Genomic DNA, 7,255 nt, shown 5'->3' with positions numbered 1-7,255 from the left:
ATGCCGACGGCCACCCTCGGCTTAGATTTTTTTTTTCTATTTTCTTCTCTCTCCTTTACTTTATATTATGTTTGTATTTATTTATGTAGTACTCCCTCCGTCACAAAATGTAAGGCGTCTAAGTTTTAGTCAAAAGTCAACATATTTTAAATTTGACCAAATTTATACGTAAAAATACAAACATTCACAATGCCAAATCAATATCAATAGATTCACTAGAAAGTACACTTTCTCAAAATGTCCATTTGATATTGTAGATATCCATATTTTTTCATATAAACTTGGTCAAACTTAGAATATGTTGACTTTTGGCTAAAGCTTAGGCGCCTTACATTTTAGGACGGAGGGAGTAGTATGAGTTATGTAAAAATGGTTCTTTTTTAATGGGAAAAATGGTAGATGCCATATGTAGCTAGGTCTCACGAGTGACGCACTTCGCAGACGGGTCGACTGGAGCTAGTAGACTCAACATCTTCTATCGATGTACATATGTCCTCCAAAAAGGAAAAAAGTCCATTGCTAACCCTAACCCTAACCCTAGGGGTAGATTTGCATGGTCCCCGCCGTAGGGTTTATTTTTTATTTTTTCCTCTCTTATATTACTTTATATTATGTTTGTATTATTTATTTACTAGTATGAATTATGTAAAAAATGGTTCTATTTTTTAAGAATTGGTAGATGGCATATGTAGGTCCCACGAGTGACGCTCTTCGCAGACGGGTCAACCGGAGCCACTAGGCCCAACATTTGCTATCGATGTACATATGGGTAGATGTGCGGGGTCCCCGCCCTATGGTTTCCCTAACCCTAACTCTAACCCTAGCTCTAACCCTAACCCTAACTCTAACCCTAACCCTAACCCTAGGGTTTCCACATACATTGCTAACCCTAACTCTAACCCTAACCCTAACCCTAGGGGTAGATCTGCGGGGTCCCCGCCCTAGGGTTTCCCAAGATACAGATCATCGGAGCGTCGGAATTGTTGGAAAACTTGCATCTGCCCCTAACATATGTACAAGTGTGATGTAAGGTTTGGCTAACCTTGCATGTACCCCGCGTTGATGATTTCCGCATACATGGGCTAGCACTTGGTGAAATGCAGGATCTGTATGTGGAAACTCCCGCCACGGCTCAAACAGAGCCTATTTTATGGTAAAGTATGCCCAACCTATGGTTTCCATGTACATATGTCCTAAACAAACCAAAGCAAGTAAAAAGTCCATTGGTAAACCCTCACACGGAGAAAGCTATAGGGGTAGATCCGCGGGTCCCCGCCCTAGGGGTTTTCAAGATACGGACCATCGGATCGTCGTGAATCGCTGGAAAACTTGCATATGCCCATAACATATGTGTACAAGTGTGATGTAAGGTTTGGCTAACCTTGGATGTACCGTTGTTGACGATTTCCGCATACATGGGCTAACACTTGGTAAAATCCGGGATCCGTATGTGGAAACTCCCGCCACGGCTCAAATGGAGCCTATTTTATGGTAAAGTATGCCCAACCTATGGTTTCCATGTACATATGTCCTAAATAAACCAAAACAAGTAAAAAATTACATTGGTAAACTCTCGCACGGAGAAAGCTATAGGGGTAGATCCGGGGGTCCCCGCCCTAGGGTTTCCCAAGATACGGATCACCGGAGCGTCGTAATTGTTGGAAAACTTGCATCTCGCCCCTAACATATATGTACAAGTGTGATGTAAGGTTTGGCTAATCTTGCATGTACCGGCATTGACGATTTCCGCATACATGGGCTAGCACTTGGTAAAATCCAGGATCCGTATGTGGAAACTCCCGCCACGTGCTCAAACATGAGCCTATTTTATGGTAAAGTATGCCCAACCTATGGTTTCCATGTACATATGTCCTAAACAAACCAAAGCAAGTAAAAAAGTCCATTGGTAAACCCTCACACGGAGAAAGCTATAGGGGTAGATCTGCGGGGTCCCCGCCCTAGGGTTTTTCAAGATACAGACCATCGGAGCGTCGGAATCGCTGGAAAACTTGCATATGCCCATAACATATGTGTACAAGTGTGATGTAAGGTTTGGCTAACCTTGGATGTACCCGTTGTTGATGATTTCCGCATACATGGGCTAACACTTGGTAAAATCCAGGATCTGTATGTGGAAACTCTCGCCACGGCTCAAATGGAGCCTATTTTATGGTAAAGTATGCCCAACCTATGGTTTCCATGTACATATGTCCTAAATAAACCAAAACAAGTAAAAAATTACATTGGTAAACTCTCGCACGGAAATAGTGACACTGGTGTTCCTGATAGAGCTCTTTGGAAGTGTGTGTGGTCTGCTCCGGTCCCAAATAAAATCAAGATCTTTGGGTGGCGAGCGGCATCTGATAACCTTCCTACTCAACATAATAAATGGAGACGTACTCTGGAGGTTTCAAATATTTGTCCTATCTGTGGTGTTGAAGCTGAAAGCAGTTTCCATGCTATTGTTGCCTGTACAAAAGCAAAGGCGATTAGACGGGAAATGAGGAAGATCTGGAATCTACCGAGTGAAAAGGAGTTCCACTATACTGGGAAAGACTGGCTTCTTTTGCTCCTGGCCAAGCTGAATAAAAAAGAACAAGGGCAGGTGCTCCTCTTGCTCTGGAGAGCTTGGTTTTTGAGAGATGATATTATCCATGAAAAAGGTATGGCTACTATAAAACAGTCGGTTGATTTCCTTAAATCTTATGCTGTGGAAATCTCTTTGGACCAGGTTCCTTGTTTCTCCCCTCATGACAAAGGAAAAATGGTCCTTCATCTAGATCAGGGGCCTGTGCAAGTGGGTTCTGTCAAAAGTTCTATTGGCTGGACTAAACCAAGTTCTGGGTGTGTTAAGGTTAATGTTGATGCTTCGTTTGCGCAACCTGGTAATCAAGCTACCCTGGGTGTGATTGCTAGGGATGAACATGGGAATGTGTGTTTCTCTCGCTGCCGCAGTGTTGACAAATTGCTCTTCTGCTGAAGAAGCGGAGCTGGAAGCGATCAAGGATGGTCTCTCGCTGGCGGCCACTTGGACACAGGGCAGATTATTTGTGAAACTGAACTGTCTTGTCGCTGCTTCGGCTATTAACAAACCTGGACGGGATTTATCACAGCTCTGCCATATTATCAATGATATCAAAGATGTGTTAGCATCTGGTGTTGGCTCTTCGGTTGTTTATATTAACAGAACTTGTAATCATGTTGCTCATAGTCTAGCTAGTAGTGCTAGAGTTTATAACTCTGTAGGTTTCTGGTTGGGGGCTGTCCCAACAGATATTGAACCCCTCCTACAGGAGGATTGTAATGTGCTAATGGATCAATAAAGCTACTGTTATAAGCAAAAAAAAAAAATAATAAGCATCAACCAATGGACTACGGTGTGTGGATGCATTCTTACCTGATAATTAAGAATGCCATTAGTTCTGGACTACATGGATAACATGACATTAAAAAGTGACAGGGATAATATACTAATTCATGAGTAGTACTTTGTGTCACGGGCTGTGTCTTCAGCAGGCCACCAGACACATTATAGAAAGGCATTCCTCTTACAGTCTTACGTGACCCCTCAATCCATCCTGACTAGTTTCCAGCCAATCATGGTGCATGAAACTGTCTCCCACGGATCCCTTTCAGGAAGCCCATCTGAACCCTTGCTAACCAACTGATCCCTGGCCTCAAGCATCTCGGCCATCCATTCCGATGCTCCAGGCAAATATCAGAGAGGGCAGGTTTTCTTCCCTGCGGCCTCTCCCTCTATATATTTGAGTCCACTGTGACAAAGCCGCGTGCGAGCTGCGCGTGTGACTTGTGACTTTGGACTTTGGCGTGGCGTGAAGTGTAGTGGAGTGGAGTGTTGAGTATGCAGTGTAGTGTTGAAGAGGCGGTTACTGCGTTGCCCTTGTAAGGGCCAGGCGTCCTCCTTCAGCAATTCGTTGGGCAGCTGGATGTCAGGTCTCTTGTCTCTCTCTAACTCTCTCAGCCTAGCTAGCCGAGATCCGCATATACCTTCTTCCTAGCACCACCTTCTACCAGTATGGTGTGCCATCTGTCGCACCACAATGCCTTGAAACCCACTTGCCAGAGGAGGCCAACGGTGGTCTCAAAGTCGTCCTAGTATTGTTTTCACAGACTTCAGGCTCCGACGCCGCAGATTGGAACCATGGAGCAGTTCTTTCTCGAGCGAATTACTAACCTTTGTTGCCTGCTCAGCATTCAGTTCGATCTAGCATGCACCTACAAACTACAAGTGGAACTGCTTTACGTAGAAAACTGATCGATCCCTGATAAGTGGTAGCTGATCAGTAGCCTCCTGCTGACATACAAACGGGGGCATATGATCTAATCTATTCCGGTAGATTGAAGAAAAAAGTAGCAGTCCATTAAGACAAGAAATTAGAAGTTAATAAATGGAAGTTTAATTAGAAAAATACACATAAATTTTGGCTAGACTTACTTTTTCTTCTTCTAGTATTCACTTAAAAAATAAAAGAAAAGGCAGTCACGACATGGCTGATCTACTACTACACCGTTAGTAATCAGAGTTCACTTCCAAAAATTTGGCATGGTTTCAGCTCTTTTCTAGATACGCAGATCCAATAATGAATGAACAAACAATATATACAAACTCCACGGCTCCACCGAATCCACTTTTGAACATGAAGCTCACCTCCCATCACAAGCAACTTATAACCATCCATAGGGGAAGAATAAACAACAAATGTGGCAAAGAACTATACTGCTATTAATTACAAAACTGGGCGTTACAAGAACGATGAAGCTGCCCACTGAATGCGTAGTACAACAGCTGGGAGACAACAGCGACCAGCAGCAGCGCCACCTGAGATGCCACTTGCCTCATCTACTGGCATGGTTGTGGCTGAACCTGTGACAAAAACGACAGCAAGTGAGTTCGCAGCTGTCTAGAAACTGGTGAAGAAAGAGAGGCTGCCAAGCTTCTTGGAGATTGGCATACAGGTATAACGAACAAGCAACATGTCACCGGAATCGTAGGTTTGCAAAATAACAACGGTAACAGCCACCAATCCTATGCTATGCATGCGGCGAACCTAAGACTGAGGCTCGTACAAGTGGCTACACACACAATTGTTGATTTATTTTCCAACACAAGATAGGATGGATGGCTTGCCACTCTTCATCCATCCTAACACGACAGAAACACTTGAGCAAACACACACATGCATGCTGATATGTACACAGCTCGAACCAAACAGGGAGAGGTCAGCAAAATCCATACTAGTCCTAAGCATCACACGAGATCAGATTACCAAACAAAAATCACATGTGAATGAACCATCTTATCACGTGTCGGTCAAAATCTCCAGTAACAATTTCTAGTCAAAATAGTGTCAAACAGATATACAAGAAGCTAGCTACAAAGTTCGAATCATAGAAGAGTTTGGAATAAATTTATTTCCATAGCAGAAAAGTGTAACACAGACCAGGACCTATGCTATGGGTGCGGCAAACCTAAGCCTGACACTGGTACAAGTGGCTATGCCTACGCACACACGGCTATTGATTTATTTTCCAACATGAGATAGGATGGCTTGCCTCTCTTCATTCATAACACAGCAGAAACACTTGAACTGACACACACATGCATAACAATGCATGCACACATGCTGAACCTGTGGCAAAAACAACAGCAAGTGAGTTTGCAGCTGTCTGGAAACTGGTGAACAAGGAGAGGCTGCCAAGCTGCTTGGAGATCAGCATACGGGCATAACGAACAAGCAACATGTCACCAGAATAGCAGGTTTGCAAAATAACAACGGTAACAGTAGCCAATCCTATGCTATGATGTGCTATGCATGCGGCGAACCTAAGACTGGGGCTGGTACAAGTGACTACACACACAATTGTTGATTTATTTTCCAACACAAGATAGGATGGATGGCTTGCCACTCTTCATCCATCCTAAAACGGCAGAAACACTTGAGCAACCACACACATGCATGCTGATATGTACACAACTCGAACCAAACAGGGAGAGGTTAGAAAAATCCATACTAGTCCTAAGCATCACGCAAGATCAGATTACCAAACAAAAATCACATAGTAGCACTTCCATGTGAGTGAACCATCTTATCACGTGTTGGTCAAAATCTCCAGTAACAATTTCTAGTCAAAATAGAGCCAAACAGATATACAAGAAGCTAGCTACAAAGATCAAATCATAGAAGTGTTTGGAATAAATTTATTTCCATAGCGGAAAAAGTGTAACACGGGCCATGACATATGCTATGCGAGCGGCAAACCTAAGCCTGGCACTGGTACAAGTGGCTATGGTTACGTACACACGGCCAACACGAGATAGGATGGCTTGCAAATCTTCATTCATAACACAGCAGAAACACTTGAACCAACACACACAGGCATAACAATGCGTGCACACTTGAACCAAACAAAGATAAGCACCTATCAGTGCCATGAAAAAATCAATCCTAGCAGCATCTCTTCTTACCAAATCAATAGTGAATTGAGAAAAATGACTTGGGCAAACAAAAGAGCTTCTTGTCCTAACACCAGACAGGAGCATATACTCTTTTTCTAAGATCCAACATGAGCATATACAGAGTGTTCTTCTTAGCAATAAAGGACGACTATAACACAACAGATATTTCCTCACTCTTACCATCAACAAACTGCAGCCTTGAACCAGCGCCAGCCACCGGACGAGGCCCTCGCACAGAAAATGAATAGTAGTTTATCAAACAAAAATCACACAGTAGCACCTTCCCGTGAGTAAACCATGGACATGAATATAGCTACAGAACATGGAAACATAGACAAAACACGATGGGCAAAATCTGCATTAACCAGTCCTAGTCAGAGTGACATAAGGATGATAAACTCATTCAAGCAAAATCCGCAGTGACAATTTCAAGCAATACACACTACTACAAGTTGCAATTATTCTTCCAGATCATAAACCACGTAGATTGAGTACAAGAAAAGATTCTACATGCAAACTAGATCATGCTAAAATCAGGTTGTAACCATGACAAATAATAGGCAAGTATTATTCGAGAGCACAAATATTGGGAGTACATGGGCATATAAAAAGAGACCACCATAACCCCAAGTGCAGAGGAGATACAACCCAAAATTGACTAAAGACAAAGGTAGATGACAGGATATCTTTCCCAACATTCAGGAAGGAAGAAAATGAAACTCACTTGCACACCATACCAACACCACTTAATAGTGACATGACAAAATCATAAAATTC

Source organism: Lolium rigidum, chromosome 4 (genome assembly GCF_022539505.1).
Source record: "Lolium rigidum isolate FL_2022 chromosome 4, APGP_CSIRO_Lrig_0.1, whole genome shotgun sequence".
Taxonomy (NCBI): domain Eukaryota; kingdom Viridiplantae; phylum Streptophyta; class Magnoliopsida; order Poales; family Poaceae; genus Lolium; species Lolium rigidum.
The sequence above is the reverse complement of the archived record's forward strand: the minus strand, read 5'-3'. Positions refer to the sequence as shown.